This window comes from Peromyscus californicus, unplaced genomic scaffold (assembly GCF_007827085.1).
Source record: "Peromyscus californicus insignis strain IS unplaced genomic scaffold, ASM782708v3 Scaffold_14__1_contigs__length_90479793_seg_2, whole genome shotgun sequence".
Lineage (NCBI taxonomy): Eukaryota > Metazoa > Chordata > Mammalia > Rodentia > Cricetidae > Peromyscus > Peromyscus californicus.
Genome location: NW_026294436.1, coordinates 72,521,164 through 72,545,423, shown reverse-complemented (window position 1 = coordinate 72,545,423; position 24,260 = coordinate 72,521,164). Strand labels below are relative to the sequence as shown.

Genomic DNA, 24,260 nt, shown 5'->3' with positions numbered 1-24,260 from the left:
ACCATTAGTTACATTAATCAATCTTGCTTTATTCCAGAGATTCAAGGTATCCTAAAGCCACAAACAACTACCAGCAAATCACCCCAGTCACCGGATGAAAGTGAAATAGCCTAAACCGAGTGAAACAGACACTAGTCACCAAGACAAATGCATGCCAAGGGCAAATGAACTTCCCTGCAGGTCAGCAGCTCCATCTTCATACACACCTCACATGACACAGTGACACCCAATAACATCGTCAGAGATGCTTCACACTGACTCAGCTCCTCAGAGGACCAAGATGCTGAGATGGTATAAGCACAACCCCAGTGTTGACCCAGGAGGATGACTAGTAAGATGCTAAGCTTGCAGGAAACCTGAGTTCCAGGGCTTCATCTTCCATTCACTGAGTAAGCTTGCTCAGAGACCAGCACTAGACCTCTCCCACTTAGTATGAAAAACGAGAAATAATCCCTACTGCCTATATTCACTTAGAATAATTCAAATAAAAGCTGTTTAATCTTGGGAGCAGAGTACAGGTACATATTTCTCTGGTGTTCTGATTGATGTGTTATTTTGTTAATTGATACTAAAGTACATGTACATATTTGTGAATGTGTATGTCTGTGGCGATGTGCATGCCGGTGTGAATGCATGCATTGGCTAGAGATCAACCTCAGATGTCTTCCTCAGTCACTTTCTATTTTATCATTTGAGACAAAGTCTCTTGCCCACCTGGAGATCAGCAGATCAGCTAGACTGGATGGCCATCAAGTCCCAAGGATCATCCTGTGTCTCTGTCCCCAGTGTTAGACTCCCAGGTGTACACCTGGCTTTTCACACAGGCGCCACCGATGATTTAGCACGAGTCCTCTCACTTGTGGCTGACTGCTCCATCCATCCAGCCCCTCGTCGACAGGGACCAGTTTTAAAATTGTAGGCTAGGAGTCTCTGATTTCAAGATTTTCTCCCACTCAGTTACATCAAAACCATCACCAAATTCCATTTGCACAACTTTTTGAGTACAACCAGAATCTAACCACTTCTCCCAGCTCTGTGTTTATTCCTGCAGACCAAGCCATTTTCTCCTCTTTCATGGAAAAAAGCATTAGCCTCCCCATGGTCTATTCCAGGCCTTCTCCAATCTGCTCTCCAATAGCTGTGGGAATGATCCTTCAGAAATACGCCACTATGTGATGCCTCTTTCTGAAATCCTATAAATGGTTTAAACCCAGTCAGAGTAAAAGGCGTGGCCATGACACCGACCGAATGAGCCCACATGTCCTGTGTCTCTGCCGACATCAGCCCTCCCTGCTCTCTCCTCTACAAAGATTACTTCAGTGCCATTACCAACCCTATTTCCATTGCCTGGAACCCCCAACAAAATAAAATGTAACTTCTTTGGGTCATTTTCCAAGTAGGGCCTCTCCTTATGTAAAACTACAACTCCAATGACCCCACCCGTCTTGTTCGGTTCTTTTCTTTCTCACTAAGATATACATTTCATTATTCTTATTGAATCATTGTTAAAAGAGACTGTAAGCTGTGTGTAGCCAAGGACTTTCATGGCTGTGCCCCAGTATTCAGAGCACAGCTGGGTCAATGATTGTATGCTAAAGAATAAAAGGATGAGTGATTAAATTCCAAATTGAGCTTGCACTCTAGTGCTAGTCTTGATTTTTAGGGGCAGTTATGTCCATCCTTATTATGATAGTCTATTGCTGAATCATCCCTATTCAGACATTATATCACTGCTGCTCAGCTACAAACTCTGCTGTAACTCCAGAAATAAAGTAAAATACCAGCCAGGGGTGGCTGTGTGCACCTGTAATGCCAGCTCGGCAGTCAGAGAAAGGAAGACCCCTGGAGCTCACTGGCCAGCCGATCTAATCAGTCAGTGAGCTCCAGGTTCAGTGAGAGACACTGTCTCAAAACATAAGGTACTGGAACTCACAACAGCCATGGTTGTTGGCACAAACCTGCCCAAGATTAAGTTAATCATCCTCCAGCATGAAGATGGATGGGGCTCACAAGGCCCCAGCTGTAGCTGAAGACCTACTGAAGGCTACTAGGGGAAGGAGAGTTAGTTAATTCAGTGGTGAGGTCGTGTAGTCGTCCATGGTCCAGTGGATAGTACCCTAGTCATGTACATAGTGGTGGCACTAATTAGACTCAGTGGGTTATAATAAAATGAGGAATAAGAGAAGGAAGAAGAGGAAGAGGAAGAGGAAAGGGAAAAGGAAGGAAAAAAGAACTACCAAAAGATAACGATAACAAATATGACATAAAGTTAGGAGGTGGAGGTGGGGGGAAGATATCCAAGAAGAGTTGAGGGGAAGGATGTATATGATTTAAATATAATGTATTCATATATGAAATTAATAGAGGAAATTACAATTTAGATCATCATTATCATCATCATCATCATCATCATCATCATCATCATCATCATAGATGAAAACACCAGCTCAACCTCTGGCCTTTACATTCCTACTCACAGGTGTGTATACTCACACACATACACCAAATACACCAAAAAACACTTAAGTGGAAGTGGATGATCATAACTCTATTACAGTTAACAAGACTGTTCATTTAAAGAACAAAAGTTGGCAACATTCAACTACATTAAACTCTCAAAAGAAACTCACTAACAGACATGAACCTCTAAAATGACCAACATCACAATTACATGGACCTGAGTCTCATAGGTATTCTTCTTCCAAAATAGCACAGTGAGCAGAAATAAAAACATCTTCACTTAACTTCAACAGAGATTCCCAAGATTTGTAACCATAAACCACCCACATATCCGCCTCCGACTTTCTCCGAGTGAGAAATAAAAAGCTTGGTTTATAATTTTTTAAACAGGAAAAAAAAAGGCTGCAGCCCTTTAAAACTTCTCAGTTGGAAAGGGTTATTTTTGGTCAATGATCTATTTTTATTTCTGCTCTGCTGTTTCTTGAGGAGTCCAATGACAAGGACCTGTCCTTCAAAGTTTTAGTCAGTGGGCACAGAATTAGCATTTTCAATGACTTTCCCTGGATGCACTACACAAGTCTCTCTCCCCACACTCCCCTGCAGTCTCTCTCCCCACTTCCCCCTGCAGTGGGACAGTGGGGGCAGTTTCTGAGCTAACCCTCTGATTTTCTCCCAGAATTTTCTCAGGTGGCTTAAAGGAATTTATTAGTATTTTTTAAAAGGAACTGCACGTAAGATTTAATTCTCATTCAATGTCTGCTTCAACTATTGTTGCTGTTTTGGTTAGCAAATTCATTTTATGTCATTCTCAGTAAACATATATTATATTATATATCACTCATATATAATAAACACATATATTTTACTCATATTGATTCTTCAGCATATTGGCTAGAGTACTCAGCTGTCCTAGTGGACATTTTTAATAAACACACACATCAGCTGGGAACTCAGAGATGAGGTCGGATCCCCTTATCAACCAGGCTGATGCTTAACACAACCATGTGACTACCAGATCAAGGACAGTTCTAGAACAGGAAAGACCAAAAGGAAGATGAGCCATGCAATGCTGGTCAAGCTAATCTTCAAAGGAAGAAAACCAGAGTACACTGGAGGCCGGTGCAAGAGTTGAGCTCAGGTAACTGGAGCCATAAATTCTTTGATCATGATGCAGTGGCCTTGCCAATTGGGCAGATGATCTTGAAGGCCCTTTCCTTTATTCTGGCCCTAGTCTCCATGAAGTCAGAGATAAATGACTTTCAAGCACTTTGGAAATACACAGGGCTCCTTACAGGCACTCATAGAATTCTGAATGTATCTGCTTCAACTCAGAACTTGATATATCCTGTTCTTCTACTTTTAAGCCATAAGGGAAAAGGCTAGAGATAAATAGATCTAGAATCTAATCTATTTGATTGCAAAGAGCCATCCTTAATCAAGAAGGCTAAGAAGGAGGCAGTGAGCTGAGGAAGCAGAACAGCTCTTTTATGCCGGGCTGTTTGTTGACCAGCTACTTCATTCATATCCCCATAGGAGTCCTCACAGACACAATTTAAAGGAAAGTAATTTATAATTTCTATTCCAAAAAATACTAGCCTTGTTCATTCTCCCAAAATATTAGCATCCAATTATCCTTTTTTGTCATGTCTGTGTGTGTATAACTGTGCATGTTTATGAGTAAATGCACATAGACAGAGGCCGGATGAGGTCATTTAGTGTCTCTCTTCACTACTTTTCACTATATTACCTTGAGACAAGATTTCTCACTTAACCTGTCTCCATACCTCTATAATGCTAGGATTATAGGCCTGTGTACAGCTACACGTAGCATTAAAAAACAAAACCAAACAAACATTTATTTATTTACCTGGGTGAGGGCCACATCTGGGTACCTGCACACATGTGGAGGTCGGAGGACAACTTTGAGGGGTTGGTTCTCTCTTTCCACCATGTATGTTCTGGTTATCAAATCCGGGCGGCCAGGCTTGGCTGCAAGCATCCCTACCCATTGAACCATCTTGCCATCCCCACACCTAGCTTTGTACACAGACACCGGGGATCTGAACTCAGGGCTTCATACCTGCACAGTAAATATTCTCACCTACTGAGCCACGCTCCCCCTGCCCAGCATCAATCTGCAACACATTTCAAAGGGAGTAGTTTTCCATGATGGATCCAAAAACCTTCTAGATGCCTGTTAGCCTCACATCTCCCCAAGACATAAAGTATGTATTGCCTTGCATTCAAAATCTACATGAAATCCCCAAAGAAAGTTCCTCAGCAAAAGATGCATCTAATAAAACCACTGCTAAAATGCTTCATAAATGTAATGAAATAAAAAAAAAGTTAGTCACTGAAGACGTGCAATATGAGAATTACGAATCGCTACAGTTACTCTGACCAATAGCTCACTTTAAGCTATGTAAGAATAACTCACCACACCAGTAGAGAAAACACTCTGTGTGTACGAAGGTGGTCACCGCCTTTCCACCTCCACGCTAGTCCCCCTATAGTTCTACAGAAAACCAAGCTAGAGAAAACCACACTCAGGTGCTACTCTAAAATGACACAGACTTGAGGGACTCTCTCATCCAAGTAACAATTCGGTTTCCTTACACTCCCCCTCAGCAGCTGTAACTTTCATAATGAGTGTCTCCACACATCTGCCATTTACCTAGCAACATCCTTGGCATCCTTGGTAGCATCAGCCCTAAACATCTCTTAATCGTGGCCTCGCTGTGCAAAGGCAGCTCTTGCCTCAGAAAGATGGGGCAGGGAAGCAGTTGCAGCCATTTCTTTTTGTAGGAACTGAACTGCCAATTAGACCCATTTCCATTACCTTTCAATAATGAGGTTTGTGTTTCGTTTGCTGCGCCCATCAGCTGCCGACTTCACTCCAATGAGTCTGCTTCCTTCCTTACAGCTCACATAAGGAAAGAGAGAGCAATGCTTGGACAAAACCAAGTGCCGGAGGGGAAAATAAATGATATTAGAGCTTTTTTGCTTTTCCTATCTCAATTAGTCCAATAATGAGGCCTCTAGAGTCTATAGCAGCCACAGGCATGCATGGAGCCATCCTCCTGTACATACTCTCTACAGCACCATTTACGTGAACAAGCAGGAAGGAATGAAAATCAATTCAGTCTCAACCTCTTGGCCTGGCCCTCTCCTTCTCCTTTTGTTTTGGTGGTGGTGGTGGTGTGTGTGTTTGTGTACGTCTGAGTGTATTTGTGAGTTTATGTGTGTATGTATGTAGCATGTGTGAGTATGTGTATGAGTATATGTGTATTATGAGTATATGTGTGTGTATGTGTGTATATGTGTGTGTATGTATATGTGTGTATATATGAGTGTATATATGCATGTGTGGGGTATGTATGAGTATATGTGTGAGTGTGTATGTGTGTAACTGTGTGTATGAGTGTGCGCGCGCGCGCGCGCGCGCGTGTGTGTGTGTGTGTGTGTGTGTGTGTGTGTGTGTGTGTGTGTGTTTGGTTGTTTGGACACCTGACTTTCCTCTAGGCATCATTTAATATGTAATCTCCATAGCCCAGTCTGTAGAAATAATTAACAAACTGGATAAATGTTGAAACTGAGACCGAGAGGTGGCATTACTTAATCCAAGGGTTGACTCCCACCCTGTCACCCCCTCCTGGTCTGAGCTGTTTGAGGTGCTAAGGATCAGAGTCTTGAATCAAAGGCTCTGTCACTGAGCTGTACCCCTGGCCCAAATTCTGTCTACTTCCCTTTGGGTTTGGTTTTGTTGGCAGGAAGTGCTGTAGAGAACCACTTTGGGTGTCCTTCTTCTTCAGACACTGTCCACTCTGTTCTGTTTTTGAGAAGGGGTCTCTTGCTGGGACCTAGGGCTTGTCTACTAGGCCAGCCTAGCTGACCAATGAGTGCAGGGACCTGCCTGTCTCTGCCGCCTTCTCAGCATAGGGCTGACAAGGACAAGCCACACCACGTCTAGTTTGGGATGTGAGCTCTGAGGTGGAACTTAGGTTCCTTACTCTGCAGAAAGAGCTTCACTGACTGGGTCACCTGTCGCCCATCTACCAACCTTTTCTATTTTTGACATTATAATTGAATTACAACATTTCTCCTTTCCCTTTCTTTCCTTCAAATCTTCCCATTAACCCCTCTCTCTTCTCCTTCCAATCCACGGCTTCTTTTATCACGAAGTGCGCTCACCAGCCTCTGTGTATTTGTATAGACACATCCACCTGCTTTAAAAACAAAGGTTCATTAGGACACAACCACATTTACTCCTTCACACTGCCTAGGGCTGTCTGTGTGTATGTTGGGGTTGGGGGGGGAACAGAACTGAGCAGATCTGCCACAAGGAGTTGTATGCACAGCAAACCCAGAAATATTTACTATCCATCCTTTACAGAACCAGCTTGTCAGGCCCGGGCCCAAAGTGTACAGATGGTGCCAGAAGCCATCGAAGAGCACAGGTTGTCTATTTTCTAAAAAGACTTGTTTGCTTTTATTTCCCATGTATGATTGTTTGCCTGCATCTGTGAGTGTATACAGCATGCACATTCTGGTGCCCCAAAGAGTCCAGAAGAGGATACTGGATCCCCTGGAACTGGGATTACAGATGTTTGTGAACTACCATGTGAGCACTGAGAATTGAACTTGGGTCCTCTGGAAGAGCAGCCAGTGCTCTTAACACCTGAGTCATCTCTCCAGCCCCATACAAAGTGTTTCTTTTCACTCAGGAAATAACTTGGAATCTGGCCAAATATACTAACCCCTAATTTTCCAGAATCAAAAAGACTCTCCGGGGTATTATGGGTTCAGCTCTGCTAATGAGGATCTAGTGTGTGGTTTCAATGTCTCCACAATTCTAGTTCTGAGGAGGTCAGCACCCAGTGCTGTGTGCTGAGCTCCTGGAGGCCAGACTCCTCAATGACCAAGCAGAAAGGAGTCAGCTCTGTGCGCATGCCCCGAAGCACAAGACTTGCGTTTCTGTCATGTGTCCTTGTGTTCAGTTACGGAAACCGTGGGCCATTTTGACTTCTGCCAAGGTCCTCCCTCAGTGGCTCTCTCATTTCCATTCTTCCCTTTAAGAGAATTAGCCTTTCTAGAGTAGCTCTGGAACATGAATAGAGAGACACCAAGGTGCTCTGCATGTCTCATTGAACTGCCAGTTATTTTAAAAGAATTTCTAAAGCCTTTACAACTCCATAACCCCAATGCAGTATTTGACTCAAACGCCTCTCAATCAAGTCTTTCAAACATCACTTTGCTAAACCCAAGGCCTCTCCCACATAAAGCTTTCTTTCCTCCCCTTCCTTGGCTCTGCCCCATTTAAAGCCTCGGTTTCTAGTTGTGAAGTCCTTCTCTCTCAGAATGCTGAATAACCCCATCACTGGTCTACTAAATCTGATGTCCTCCAGCCCGGGTGTGAATGTACGGGGCACTAGCACATACCATCTATGTTCAGCAGTAAGCAGAGAGAGAAAACTCCAGTTAGCAAAATTCCCTTGCTATGCCCTCAAGCCTGCTGCTGATGCTTGACCAAACATGGTCCTTTGCTGAACTGAGTCCTGTGCATTCATCTGCTTCTATACAGCTCTAGCTAATGCCTCCCAGAAGATTCCCAGATAGTCTAGAATTGACAAACTGTATTTGTCAGCTCCAAGCCCATTCCATTTTTACCCTCCCGGTCCTGACAACTGATGTTATCACTGTTGTTTTTATCAAAGCAGAAACCTATTCCCTCGTTCTCCCATCTCCGCTTTCCTTGTCTATTCCATCAGTGGAATATTACTGTTAACCAGGCCTCCAGCTCCAAAGGCACTGATCAATCCATGCCTCATCCAGGCACCATTGTACCAGTCTCTAGTTTGGACCGCTTCCTACTCCGTCCAACCCATCCCACAAGGCTGTGCTGTCTCCTGAAGCTCTCCATGGCCCATCCCTTCACAGGTTTGCAGTATTTTACTGCACCCCCTCACTTCTCTAGATAAACACATTTCTCACAGCGTATGCTGTATTAGCCACCATAGCCCTGCTTGTTAACTACCTCTCTTGTCTCCGGTCAACTATCTTCCATTTGATGCTCCAGTAACACAGAACCAATAGTTTGTATCTCTTGTAGTTTCTAGAATGTCCCAGGTCGTCCTCTCCTTCACTAATTTTCTTCTCTTATCCTAGCATATCCATTCTTACCTTATTTGGAAAACAACAACAACAAAGCTCTGATCAGTCCACTGTCTCAGCTAAATGCTGTGCATCTGCACCCTGGCTATGCACCGAGGGTGCACTAAGGCCAGACACCTGTCAGTCAGGGATTGTGTGGCAGTTTTATGAAAGCCATCGCCAGAGAAAGGAGTGCTTTTTCTTAAAGCCCCTCCCTGAATCCAGTGCATCTTTTTGTTACTCAAGAATATGACCAAGAGAGAATTTCATGTTCACCTGCCTTATCTCTACACTAAACACATAGTGCTCAGTGAAACACATGGTGGCAGGAGAGGCTAGCCTCGACTCTTCACATACTCTGTCCTCGGCCTCCTTTGCATCTCTCAAAGGCCATAAGCTAAGGAAGGGCAGGTGGCCAACCACAGCAGCTCTACACTCAGTTTCCTACTAGACTCCACTGTTCTTACCTAGATGACCTTGATCGGCCGCTTCTCCTCTGTGAACTGGGGTTAAGAACAGTATCCCCCAGGGCTGTCCCAAGGAGCCAATGAAGTAACATGGACAAATAAGTCAAAACAGGACTAGCGTATAAACAACCCCTCAGTTAATGTTATTGTCAATTATTTTATATTTAATATGGTACCAATGCACATATGAGAGACAAAGAATTAACATTAGCAATATAAATTAATCCCTTCATTTAAAACGTCACTTATTGTACAATTCCTTCTTCATCTATGATTTTCTATTGTGTAGAATGTAGAATACACACACACACACACACACACACATAGTTTTCCAACCAAGGCTTGTCTATCTGAGGATGAGGGCTGAAGAAGGGAGGACTGGTGGTTATGGATGTTAAATAAACAATTTTTTCTTACAACAAACCTCTGCACCCTGTTCTCACCATGTCAAGGCCTGTGATGACTTAGTGTCTCCCAAGCATGACCAAGCGATTAGCAGGGCTGTGTCCATGCATCTCGACAGTAATGGGAGCTCTCTTTCCATTTGCCATGTATTGAAGGCTGAGCGCTTCGCTGCCTTGTGCATTTTCAACTTGATGAATTCATTATTCCCTGCATTTTTCTCCTCCCTCTTTTAGAGAAAAATCTTTCCCAAAAATGCCAGGACTTGTTCTTTCCCCCTATAAAAAAATGGGTGATTTTTAACTACAAAATAAATTGATATCACCTCTGCAGCAGCTCAGCTGCACCCAATGGTACCCCAAGAAAAAGAAGAAAATAAAATATAAACCCATGGTACCATGCCACAGTGTTGTCTTTTATTTGATATAAGTTCACGGGCTTTCTGAGAAGAAAGAACTACCATTATAACTGCTAATATATGTTGTTAGATCTGAAAGAAGCAGGCTGAAAGTTGTTTTGTGTGGGGGTGGTGAGGACATGTAGACCACAGCACCAGAAGTAAGAGTTCTTCCAGTCTTTTTCTCGTCCCTACTAAAGCACAATGTGCCTGAATACATCCTTCAGCATGCCCTCTTTACAGATGCCACACCCACACCCAAATATTCCCAAATATACCAAGCTGGCTTTGAAGATGTGTAAAAGTTAAAACCTTCCTTTTTTTAAAAAAAAAAAAAAAAAGGAAAAGGAAAAGGGGAAGTGCTGTGGATAATATCGTTCTGTATAAATAAAACACTGATTGGCCAGTGGCCAGGCAGGAAGTATAGGTGGAACAAGGAGAGAGGAGAATTCTGGGAAGAAGAAGGCTAAGCAGGAGACACTGCCAGCCGCCGCCATGAAGAGCAGCATGTAAAGACGCCAGTAAGCCACAAGCCACGTGGCAAGGTATAGATTTATAGAAATGGATTAATTTAAGCTGTAAGAACTAGATAGCTAGAAGCCTGAGCCATTAGGCCAAACAGTTTAAGCAATATAAGTCTCTGTGTTTACTTGGTTGGGTCTGAGCGGCTGTGGGACCAGCAGGTGACAGAGATTTGTCCTGACTGTGGGCCAGGCAGGAAAACTCTAGCTACACAGGTTGGCAGTGGTAAGCTCTGCACCTTGCACTCTTATAACACACTTTCCAGAGTCAGGAGGAAAGAGAGAAATTAGTTCTCATGGAAGTGAAAGGTGGGTAACAGGCCACCTTAAAACAAGTCGGTTACCAAAATCAGTCATAAACACTACAGGAGGCAAGTTGACAAGCTATCTGACTAACTCTGAATCAAGATGTGGAGTCTGATGCACACTAAGGACCTGTACTGCATAGACGGTAACACCACCTGCAAATGTGTAGGTCACAATAATCAACAATGTTATATTCACATGCAGGAGTCTATCAGCAGTTAGAATCGCTGTTTAAAACGTTTGCCTCAGGAGTCAGGTCATCTGAGTTGGGGTCTGATGTGACAGTGGCATGAAGAGGTCACGTGGCCCTTTAAACCTGCTTTCTTGTCTGCCACTATCAACATTGCCCCCTCCCTCCCTGATACTCAATGCAGTGACTGATTTGTGGACTATGCTTAGCATATATTCCGCTATTATAAGAATTGATACCATGCATGATAGCACTGATTTTTTTCCTTTTTGGTCATTTTCTGATATATCTTAAGTACTTATTTCATCTTTTTCAAAAGCAGGTATTGAAGATGCATCTAGATTAAAATTTTTGTTGCTCGAGTTTGTATTTTACCAAAATATGAATATAAGAACCTGTATTTTTGATGCATAAAAATATACGTATATAAATAAAACAAATCTGCTTCCCCCAAGTTAGTGATAGCCAACGATAGAACTGAATTTTTTGCAATGTGCACTAATATACCATAATTTTTTTTTCTATAAGATGATACCAAAAGTGCCCTGCCTGCTAACTGGGTTTTCTATATAAAGGAAAGACTTATCTCCCAAAGGTGAGAAAGTCTCCAATGGATCTCTCCTTCATATGGTAAAATAACCACATCTCTTGCCACCCTGGTCAGGGTACAACCTTGCTGTGGGCATAGAAGATGACACATCAGATCTAAATACAGGGCCACGGTGAGGCTGGGGGAGGGGTGAAGAGGTGATAAGGGGAAGGTAGGTGGAGGCCGCCATGCTATAAATAACCAAAGAACATGAGTGCATCCAGAAGCTCCCATGTGGAGGACTCAGTAGAATCTCACACTTTGTTTCAAAAAAACAAAAGACGCCAGCTCTACATCTAGCTCCCTGGAATCCCTGGCAAGAACAGACTCTTCTCTCCACATCTTTTTTTTTTTCTGCAGAACTGAGAGCTTATATTATTTTAACTCTTCCCCTCCCCAAGCCACTTGCATATTTGTGAGGGAATGGGCTGCCATGTCACTGGTTTGACTTTCACGTGAAGGAGCACCCTGAACACTAAAGGTTGATTTGGGGAAGTCAAGCAATGCGCATCTTTCACTCCTAAGTGTTTGTTTCTCTGATCTCCAAATCGGATGCTTTTTACAATGTCTTTACAGAAACAAACATCTGTTTTGAGGATGAAATCTGATAAATTTAACCATTCCTATAATGGGAAAGTGCTGACTAGAGGGGTGTTTCAGAAGACTCTGTGCAGTGAGGCTGGCCCAGGTGTCTATAAAAGAAAATCTGTTCAGGAAAGCATGGCTGAAAATCTCTGGAAAGTCTTCCCTGAACTAAATCTTCTAAGCTACCTGCTATAGAAGAGAGTCTGATATTGAGTCCATTAGAGAACTATTTGCATAACCCAGGCCATCCACAGATACTTCATAACTAATATGCAATCCTGTCCAATTGAATGGGGTCTGTATGCATGTGGATCTGTGGAGTCCCAGGAGAAGCTGGGGTACATAAAGCAGTGAATGAGTCCCATTAATACTTGTAGGTAGCTTTTTCATCTGTGACATCAATGACATTTTTATATGCATATTTCTGGATATTCTTTATTAAACAATAAACTCAAGAATAATTCCATACAAATCACTAGTGTATGTAACTATTATTTCTCATTATCACAATGGCTTCTTTTCAGGTAAAAGTGGGTCTCTCACTTCAGAGTCAAGATGGAGTTTGCCCATGTGGAAACCCCTTCACAGCAGGTTCAAATCCCCAAACTACTTTTTACAAAAATTCATCTTACTGATGGTGATAGAGTCCATGAGAAGTCTCAGCTTCCAAAGCTATTGACATACGTCAGAGGCTGGCAAAGCAGGCAGCCTCTGATTCTTACCAGGACCCTTTTGACTGGAGGGACATTCTATTTGAACAGCTTGCTAAGGCATCTAGATCTCGCCAGTACAAAAGGTAAAAAGACAAACAAGGTGGAGCTTTAACCAGCAAATGTACCTCTCCCCAAAGAACTTCCACACATTTGAAAGGCTGGTCAAAGGCCCTCTGGATATGCAAGACGGGTGTTTGGCTCAAACTGTTTGGGGGGCACCCAGGCAGGGTGCCCATGAGAGACTCCCCATGAGAGACCTCGATTTTGGGGATGTGGGGAAGCGGGGTGGCTTGGGAAAGAGGGCTGGGGGTGGGAGGAGGGAAGAGGGGGGATTTGTGGATGGCATGTGGAGTGAGTAGAAAATTTCTTAATAAAGAAAAATGAAAAAAAAAAGAAAAGGCTGGTCAATAAGACTCAGAAATATGAGAAAAGTGCCACTTTTAGACCAGGCCACAGGAAGATGCTTTCTTTAACTAGTTCAAGGTAAAGTTGTTCCTCTGATGACAAAAATCCCTGTCGGTGGCTTCATATCTCCCTATGGTAGACCAATTTCCCTATTGGTGTATCTTTTATATACATGGGAGGGTTACCATTTTGAAATAACAATCTTTCCATAGTGTGTAATGGGATAATTTCAACTACTCTATATTGTAGGAAGCACAGCAGCCGAGTCTTATGTTGAAGCCGTTTGTCTGGTATTGTTCATCAACTACCATGACCTTATCATTTACAAGGACACTTGGGATAGCTGGTAACAAAGCTCTCAGAGGACAAAGGCACTCAAATCTTTGGGTTGATCTAGCAGAACTGGGTTGGATAAGGAAGCAGCCAAGGAACGGGAAGTAAAGGACTAAGCAGGATGCAGCCAAGGAACACTAGGATTGAGAGTTCAAACCCTTACCTCTAAGACAGCGAGGTCCATAGGGAGAGCTGCATGCCAGCTTCCAAAACCAATGCTACAGGCAAAGGTAAGCTGACCCTAAAGCTAAGGATCTCTAAACTTCAAGTTTCCTCACCACAGAATTCCCTCTACAGTCTACATATGGTTGTGTATCTTGATGGCATTTCCTAAAGCAATACATTTTAACTACAACTGATTTCTGAACTCTCCTCCATATTTCCTCTGGCTTAGGTGACCAAGGTGTGACTGTAAGCATTCCTGGAATTTGGCCGAAGGAAAGTTGTATTGTTAATATATTTAATTTTGGTTTAATAGTTTATATTTGCATGGATCATAAACACTTCCATGTAGAACAAATTATTGTTCATGGCTCCCATGGATCAATATTAATTTACAGGAATGCTCCTCTCCCTTCAACACCCCTCCACAAAAGTGAAGAACACAGGCCCAGCAATAAAGCAGAGATCCACTCCAGAGCTTGGGAGACTGAACTTTGAACACACATCACTATGAAAAAGAAAGAAGGTTTCAAATGCACTAAGCCATCTCAAAAACAAAACAGAAACTTTTCCTCTCATAGCTGATACATGTAAGAAGTTGAAAATGTTGACAATAATTCCAAAAATGCATTTAACACTTCCAATCATTAGTACTGTAACTGAAGAAGCCTTTTAAAACTAGTGATAATAGTTTTTTAAAAATCTAATCAACATAGTAGAGGAAAGACTAAATTATCTCTCTATTCTTCCTACAAAATGGGATTACAAAATCATGACTGGTGTATGAAGAGGCAATCAAGGAGCACGTAACAAAAAAAGAGAAATATTTTAAGGAAGACTATCCAACAGCTAATTAGAATTTTGTTTTTCTGACTTTTTAAGTGTGGTATTTGTAATCTTTGTTAAATTAAAATTTTTGTTGTGATTTTCTTCACTATTCTGAACAAATACATTTACTTTTACTTGTGTGCCAATTTTGCAGTTTTAATTTTATATTCTATCTCTCACAGAGCTAAGGAGAGAGGTACAGATCTATGTACCGCTTGGTTTAGGAAATTGGCCCACACAAAGACTGGTGATTCTCCAGGGAGAGAAATATCATGACTGCTGACTCTTCCAGCTTCCTGCCCTGCTTGGAAATGCCTTTCTAATACCGAACATTAACTTAACATCTGACCCCTCTCTCTAGTACTAAAGGTGACCATTGCCATCCTACTTAATACTCTGAGGGTTCCCTTTAAGCTTCTCACCAAGGTCTTGCTGTGGAGCCTGGGTCAAAGGTTTGCTGGGGGTTCCCATTTCCTACCATTTGTACCCCATGAGCTTAAGTCTGGGATTGTTAACACCCTCAACAGAGCAGGGCTTCCCACTTCCCATTTGTCTCTCCAGTGCAGAGGAGGCTGCCATCATCTGCAATGTGGGCTCATTCTCTGTCTACTGTGATGGTAAAATGGTGCCAAGGAATCTATCCCCTACTGTAGTCAGACCCAATGGGTGACTAAAGAAAAACAGTGAAATGTATTCCATCTCCTTCCATGTTTGGTGGGGTCACTCTGACCTTACAGAAATTTCCAATAGGATACCACTATCTAGAGACAACTTGTGAACACCTTCTACTCCCGCTTCTCTGTTAAATTTCCCTTCTACTGACATCACCTCTCCATATATAACTTGGCTGAGAATCTTTGTCCTGGAGTCTGTTTCTATGGGAAGTCAAACCAAATGCTAGGAGAGCAGAGCCTCATCATTAAAAAAAAATATAAAAAATGGAAAATAAAGAAAAGAGAAAGAAGTGCATAATTACTATTTTTTGTTGTAGTTTTGCTCACCAGCTTCTCTATTTTCTAGTTTCCTTGAATAAGAGATATGAAAAAAAAAAAAAAAAACTCTCATTGGGATTTAGTCCTGTATGATCACTGTAGTGAATTTTTGAACTGAGTGTCCATCTTTCATCTTACTCTGCTTCTGTGCCTCATCGCTCATACTAATCAGATCCTTTATTGTTTACTTCTTGTGTTTGAAAAGAGATGTACTTTTAATCATGTATGTGTATCTGTGTGTATATGCACATGGGTGCAGGTGCCAGTCAAAGCCAGCAGAGGGCACCAGATCTGCTGGAGATGGATCTATAGGTGGCTGTGGGCCACTTGGCGTCATTGCTGAGCATCAAACTCTGGATCACTACAAGAGCAGTGTTCACTCTCACTTGCTGAGCCACTTCATCTACCCAGGCCTCCCTTACTGTGACTTTCCATGCTCAGGGTACAATTCTGTGGGTGAACACAGGGCCTTGTTACAAACTCTCTGCTTCCTTTTTGCTGCCTATTTCATGTGGTTCCTCCTTTAGCATTGCTGTCCACCTGATGCCCTTGGTCCTTGCATGATTCTAGGTTTCTGTCTGTCTGTCTGAGAACCTCATTGTCCAGTACAGTGGGCTCCGCATCACTGGGTAAGTCACTCTGTCCCTGAACTCTCTGGTTTTGGTAAATAGCAGTTACAGCTTTCCCTGCCTTTGATTCTGGTCCTGTCCACTGTTATTTTGGTTGTTTTCCTAGACAAATCTGTGCATTTGGGAAAGCTGCATTGGATGCCTCTGGGGTTGCCTTCTGCTCTAGTACCTATAATTTACCACATCCTGAGGAAGAGGATCTACAATGAGTAATTAGTCCAGTAAAATTGAATGAAAAAATAATGTGGATCAAGGGCAGAAGAAAACAAAGAACTGGTGGTGGTTTAGATGAGAAATGTCCCCCATAGGCTTATGCTTTGAACACTTGTTCTGCCGTGGTGGCTGGTTAAGAGAGTTCTGAAACCTTTAGGAGATGCAGCTTCACTAGAGGAAGCTGCCACTGGAGGTGGGCTTGGAGGGTGCATGGCTTTATCACACATCCTCTTCACCCTCTCTCTGCTTCCTGTGTGATCAGCCATGTTCCTGCCTGCAGGCCATGCCTAGGCTGCCGTTATGGACTCTAGTCCTCTGGAACACTAAACCAAAATAAAACATTTCTTCTGTAAGTTGCTTTTAATCATGGTATTTCATCAGAACCACAGAAACGTGACTAATGCAACCCTTGTACATCTGCAAAACGTCTCAAGTTACCATTTCCTCTTGAATGGATAAGAGTTCATCACAGTTAATTGCCATTGGATAGAATTGCAGCAAATATTCTCCCAGTACAAGTATAGGTGCTTTGATAGACATTTTTTATGAAATTTCTCATCTAAGAATTAGAGTGTTGTTCATTTCACACAGGACAAAACTAAAAATGAGATAATTAGTTAGGCAATTCAAAAGAAAGATCCATCCAATGTACGGCTTTGTCTGTTAAAATGAACAATTAATAAGTGAAAACATCGTTTGTAGGGCACCACTAATTAAACAGAAACTCAACTCAAAGCTTCAACAGCATTAAAGTTAGAACAATAAAATGTCTTCAACTGTGTGTTCACACACACCTATGTCCACTTGCTGATCTCTGGCTCACATCCCCTTCAGTTTACCTAGTTTCCACAGATTTCTGCCTGAGCCCCTGAAGTGGATTGTTGACAAGTCATTTCCTACTAGAAAAAGGTTCTGGAAAGTTCTCCATCACCAAACACTGAAAATTTTTCTGACTTAAAAAAAATAGTCTGTCTTTCAGTTAGGTGGTCCACAGCACATTAAGAAATTCTTTGTTAAACTCAGGAATCAATGGGTCTTAAAATTAAGTGAACTTGAACTGGGCATGTGACTTTGGAGAGTGCTTGCCTAGCATGCACAAAGCCATGGGTTTGATCTCTGTCACCACATAAACAAGCTGTGGTGGTGCGTGCCTGTGATCATAACACACAATAGATGAAAATGTGAGGGTAAGGAATTTAAAATCATCTTCACCTACACATGTATTTTAAGGTCAGAATGGGCTACATGAGCCCCTGTTTCAAACATAAAATTACGTGAACTCATAATGGAACATCATTAGATATTTTCCATACTTTCAGGCCTAACCTTCCAGACATTGTCTGTGTTGTCACCAAAGGCTGTGACCCAAAGGGTGACATGAACAGGAAACAGAATCAAAGCAGATGCTTCGCAAGTCCTGAAGACTATCCAGTGTCAACTCCCCAACTCCTACAACACAAGGTTCTTGTAATTAGGAACAATGGATCCTATTGTAAAGTGGAATAACAGTACCTGCCATTCAAATTATAAAAATAAATAGGCAAGAAAAACACTTTACAAGCCACCATTGAAAAAGGCTTGTTAGCCTCATCATAATGTTCCTTTAACATCTGAAACAACACTACATTTGTATAATAGAACTTGCATAAAACATTCATTCCTCCTGCATTTCTTTGGGCCCTACAAAGCATATCAGGTTCACCATCCCTAAATAGAGAAGAGTTGCATGGATTTCCCATGATTCTCTTTCTAGGAAGGGTCCCCTGAATCCCAAGAGCCTGTTGCCACTGCTGGTCATTACCCTCCATCATTATCAAAGCTCAAGAATTTAGCAAATATTCATGGCCCCCACCTCTCCCTCCTTCTGATACAACACTGGGTAGACAAAGATGAACATAACAATGTCTGCATCCATGGGACTTTCCCCATGCATTTGGGGAAAACAACCCCAAGTTGTTTAAGTGTGAGTGCAATTTGTGTGTGTGTGTGTGTGTGTGTGTGTGTGTGTGTGTGTGTGTGTGTGTACTAGAGAAGCTTACATAGAAAAGAAAGATGAAATACTTCTGAAGACTAAGGGGCAAAGGATGATGGGAGATTCCATAAAGATAAAGCATGGCTATGTGGAAGAAATTCAAAGTAAGCCAGTAAGCAAGTATTTTATCTGATGCCACTGTACAGTTTGTTGCAAATAGCAACTAGTGTCTAAAAGGTATTTCCTGGATGTGTTTTGCTTGTGGTACTTAACTAACCCCTACTTGTGTCTCAAGAAGAAAACCCATTGCCCAAGTTGCACTCCATCCCATCCTTATTACATGTCCTGTTTCTGAGGTTTGTCTCTAACTTTTCCCAGCATGCTAGGGGATGCCATGCTGCTTACAAAGGTCAAAAAATAACAGAGAGTTGCTGAGTGGACTTGGAGTCCCATGGAGTCTGGGTTTTTTCAGATGAAATGAATCAGCTGGACCAGTGTGGCCTCAAACAGGATGGGAATGGGGGCTTCACTTTGGCCAGGCATCCAAACCGCATGCAGTACTTAAGCTTCCACGCTGTCAGGCTTTGCGACTCTCCTTTAGTGATGTTTAACTACTCATGACATGAGATTCTGAAAGCTTTTTCAAAGTCTTATTCACTAATGGAAAAGCCTCTTACATATTTTATAAAACTAAACAAACATCAAAGTTAACACTTGAGTGCAACTTGTTTTTCTAAACTCTCAGAGCCTTGTCAGCATATAAATCCCTCCTGATGGTTCTATTAAAACCAATAGTGGGAGAGTCATAAGTTATTACGGGGAGAGAGCACAAGCTCCCTGAAGGCCAAGACTCTAGTTTATGTCTTTGTTCCCCGGTACCCAGAATACTGCCTGACACAAAGTCAATGGGCATGAATGTTTACTTAATTGTAGTGATGGGGGACAGGGATCTGTAAGATATTTGTCTTATGAAGCATTTAACTTATTCTGATTTTCCTTGAAACATTATTAGTTTACTCCAGAATTAAACTGCAAATGAAAATAAAAATCTTTTGTATACGCAGACACAGAATTCAACTATGAATATGTCCTAAACCAAAGCCCCTATACTTTACAGATGACACAGACTGTATACACAGAGGACCCAGAGTTGGGTTCATCAGTTACCACAGGCCAGCTGCTAACTGTGAGCCATTCAACTGGTAACTGAATTCAAGCTACCATAGCCCTCCCTTTTAGTCACACACCATAGCAAACAGGTTCCCCTCTCATCACTACATCTAAATGTCGCCTCTGTTTGCTCTCTTTCGGCCCTCACCCTGCCTTTCATCACCCACTGAGCTTCTGTTTGTTTGCCCCGTGTTTTATGAGATGCCACTACCAAGCAGAATATAAGTTCCGTGAAAGTGGGGACCCAATCCCAATGCTAAGCCCGGGATCTTCAGCAATAAGTAAAAACTCAATTAGTAGTTGATGGATGAATGCTTTGACTCGTCCCTTTAAAACATATCTGCAAATAAGACAGTTCCAGAAAACTGGACCCAGATTTCTCTAAATCTCATTCTCTTCCTGGTATCCCATGCTGATATCCCCACATAGTAAATAAACAAAGAGTGAGGGAAAGCCATCCCCTCCCTATCGGCTCCCTCCTTCTGCTCCCTTAGCTGGTAGACACCAGGACCCCAGTTCTAGCTGCCCTTGCCCATTCTTAGGGGATCACAGGGAGCAGAACCCACACGTATTCATCACATGCCACGCTCCTTCCAGCTAACCTGCCTGCAAGAAGGAAAGTTCTGTTAGTTGCAGTATGGGAATGGAGACAGACAGACGCAAGAGCCATCTGAGTCACCTGAAGTAGCCCTGCAGTACGGACCCACAAAGGCACAGAGCAGAAATCAGAGGGGTGGTTCTCTTTTAACTCACCGGGAGATGACGAGGGCAGATCCAAGGTTACCGGTTTCCTGTACTGCAGCCTTGCCCATTTATATCCAGGACCCTCCACCTCTGAGGCACCCTGTTGAATGAGTCACTCCTGGCTACATTTGTGCCTCAAAAAAAAAAAATATTGGGTAGAGATTGCGCTCACTCTGGCTCCCGTTCCACAATGATCTCACCCCAACTCCCGGTCCATAATGATGAGTTTCTATTGGAATTATGATCTGCAGCTCATTTTCAGTTTCTTCCTCTAGAAAAACCAACTTTTATCTGCCTCATATGTTAAAATTTCATCTCCAGGTAAATATCACTTTTCCCTCAATATATTTTTATTTCATGAATATGATGGATGAAAACGGGAGCCGCTGTTTTAATTACTCCATAAAATGAATCATTTCATTCATTCATATTTTACTCCTTACAGAGGTTCTTTTTAGAAAAAAAAAAAAAGCGTGTAGTGCATTTCTGAGTTTTTAATGTGAGTGTATCTATTTAACTATAGCTTTGCTGGCTACATTTCCCATAGTAGGTTATTTAAAACATCCATTTTGTTTTATTTTTTTCTCTTTTGAGAATGGAAGGGTAAGAGTGTTTCACGTAGCTCAGGTTGATCTCAAACTATGGAGCCAAGGCTAGTTTTTAATCCCCGATCCTCCTGCCTCTGCCTCCCAAATGCTGTAATTACAGGCATGCACAATCACACCCAGGTTAACACAAATGCTTACAGAAGATTATGTATCTCAGGAGACTGGTAATGGGTTATGAATCGACTCACTTTGAAGTTATCAGTTCAAATTCAGTTTAGATTGTGACAACCAAAACAAATCATTACCCCTGCACTATTTGGCTTGCTTTTGTCAAAAAAAAAAAAAAAAAAAAAAAAAAAAAAAAAAAAAAAAAAAAAAAAATGAGTCAGCAACTATTCTCCAGTTCCTAGTTATCCATTTCACAAATACCACAACATCTCAAGAGGTGGTAAGGAGGGTCTCTGCAGTGACAGGGGACCTGGAAGAAGTATTGTTTACATACACTCACAGAGCACAGAACAACTATTCTGACTAAACTTATTCACAAAGAACATTAAGTAGTAACTGTATGTATATCCATGTATGTTCATGTGGAGCAAGTGTACTTGTGGCCATGTGCACACGTGTGTGTGTGTGGAGCTGAAAGGACAACCTCATGTGACATGACTCAGTTGCTGCCTGCCTTGCCTTGTGAGACAGGTTTCACTGACGAGTCTTACCAAGCCAGCTCAGCTGGCTGGTTAGTGAGCCCCAGGGATCCGCCTATCTCCGCCTTTTTGGCACTGGAGTTAAAAGCCAGCATCTCCACACCATTGCTGTTTCTGACATGGATTCTGGGCTTTTACTTTTCAGTCTTTATGCTTGCATGGCAAGCACTTCCCTGGCTATCACCTCAGCCCTAGGAAATGGATCTTACCCTTCTATCTAACAAACCTCAGTTCAGCTCAGACTGCTCAATAGTCCTGGTGTGTGTCTGGAACCGTCTGTGGTCCTTTGCAGAATTTCTGCACAGCTGCACAGAATTCCACAGGCCTACTTTGCTGTCCGCTGTGATGAAACGGAAGACAGCACTGGCCTTCAGGGATGTCGATCCGGAAGCTTTTAGGAGCACTAGCCTGCACTTACAGATCAAAGACAAGTGAGATGACTCCTCAGAAGTAGTGTCCTTCCTTAGAAGCTAGGAGACCCAATGCTATGCTCGGTCCATCCCCTCCTTCCTTAGAAGCTAGGAGACCCAATGCTATGCTCGGTCCATCCCCTCCTTCCTTAGAAGCTAGGAGACCCATGCCATGTTCGGTCCACCACCACCCCCCTTGTTTGCATCCAGCACAGCAGCACGGTCCTTCCCTTCATTCTCTTCGTATTATGCGTATCACCCCAATACTGACTCCGGGAGGGCAACTACCACTGCTTCCTTTGCTCCCCTGCCAACCTCCTGACTGTGTTCCTACTTGTGAATTTACCCCTCTCCAGGGTATTACCAAAGTATCTCCCCCAAAATGTCACTGCCCTGGTTCAAGCCTTCCAGTAGACCCTCTTGGCCTTCAGGACAAGGTCCACACTCCTTAGCAGAACCAATTAGATCCTATGATCCACAGCTCTGGCTTCCTTCCTCTCCTGCTATAAAGCACACACTTCCACAGCAAGTCATGGGGTGTTGAGATCTTTTGTCAAGGGCTATATCCGGAGCCTTCCAACTTCTATGTTGGGTATGGCACTCATGCCCTGTCTTGTCATTCCCCACACTGCAGGGATATTATCTTCTTCAAGTAGGAGCTGAGTCTCATTCACTTGCAAGCTCCTAATCACTAACAAGGTATCTAGACCCTAACAACATGAGAAAATAAAAGAGGTCAGAATTTCAAGCCAAGATTCCAAGGGTGGGCCACTGAGGGAAATTAAGCCTTGGCCTTTCCAGAGGGCTTTTATTTACAAAATAGCAAAATGGGAGTTTATTCCTTGCTAGAGAGTTCCGGGCATAACCTTAACTGCTGAAAACAGATTGACTGGATTCGTGGTTGCTAGAAACAAACCCTGGGTATGGTTGGAAAATGAGAGAGCTGGGATGGTTTCTTCCTTCACTCTGTGTCTCTCCTTCAGAGTTGACGAAGAGGGGGAAAGAAGGAAGAGTAGAGAAGAGGTGAGAAAAGGAAGAAGGTGCATTGCAGAAGGGGAGGCATGCGCAGAAGGGGCCGCACGCGCAGAAGGGGCGGCGTGCGCAGAAGGGGCCGCATGCGTAGAAGAGGCACCATGCGCAGAAGGGGCCGCACGTGCAGAAGGGCAAGGAGCGTGCCTTTGACCCCCAGAACGCTCATGAAAAATGTTGGGCATGGTGGTAGTCCCAGCACTGTGGAAACAGAGACAGGAGGATCTTTGTGGCTCACTGGTCAGCCATCCTGGCCTACTTGGGGAGTTCTAAATGAGTGAGATACCTTGCCTCCAAAAAAAAAAAAGAAAAAAAGAAAAGAAAAGAAAAAAGGTGGACAGGACTTGAGCAATGAATGACACCTAAGATTGTCCTCTGGCCTCCAAATGCACAACAGGTGGGCACACACACAGACACGGGGACACACACACACACACACACACACACACACACACACACACACACACGGAGAGACAGACAGAGACTGAATAACTCTATTGCTGATCCCATTTATTCATTCTCCCTACAATTGCTAGCCCTCTCAATGGGCCAGAGATATTTTTAGCTATCCAGAATACAACTTGACGATCACCATCCACTTCCCCAAGATGATGGCAGAAGAGTATTAAATCTCTTTCTCAAATGAGAAACAATCTTTTACTTTACATTACACCAGCTACATAATCTGGGGAAAAAATAGAATGATAAGTAATAGTATGCCTTGGCCAAAAGCCACAGGAAACAGGGGCTTTTTTTTTTATCAATAAAATTGGATGACATTATGACATGTGCCCATTTAGAATGGAGCTGCAAATCATAAAAATGCCAAAAATGTGGAGAAGAAAAAAACATTAAAGGCGCTAACAGTAGAATATTAAAGACAGGCATAATTAAAGACAGAAAGCATAATAAATACAGGGTACTTTAAATTCTCTTTGTCATGGGGCGACACTGCAGTTTGACTCCCCATCCTATTAAAGTCGGTCTGAATTGATTCCCTTGGTATAATGAGCCCCTCTTGATAATACCAAAACACTTGGCCTCTCAAGAGCTCCTTGAGGCAGCCCTGCAGAGATGCTCCAGGCAGGGTATTCCTGCAGGAAATGGGCCTCACTTCCTTCAGCAGCCATGCACACCAGCAAGCAGGTCCATGTTTAACCTTCCCTGACTGGATGAGCAGGAGTAGGCCAAGTATTTGCTCACTGAGGGGAGGGAGGAGAGGAGACCTTTGAGGCACATACAGCAAAGACACATACTGCAAGCTGGATTGGAATGTGTTACCTTTGAATTGTTAGGACTTTCCTCTAATCAACACCTTTTGCTAACTTGTATTCAGGC

General features: G+C 42.8%; 1 protein-coding gene across 14 annotated transcripts in view; it reads right to left on the bottom strand.

The window, feature by feature from the left end:
• Esrrg (estrogen related receptor gamma) overlaps positions 1-24,260 on the bottom strand; it is a 631,549-nt gene that overhangs the window by 479,790 nt on the left and 127,499 nt on the right. The gene's annotated exons all lie outside the window — the stretch shown is intronic.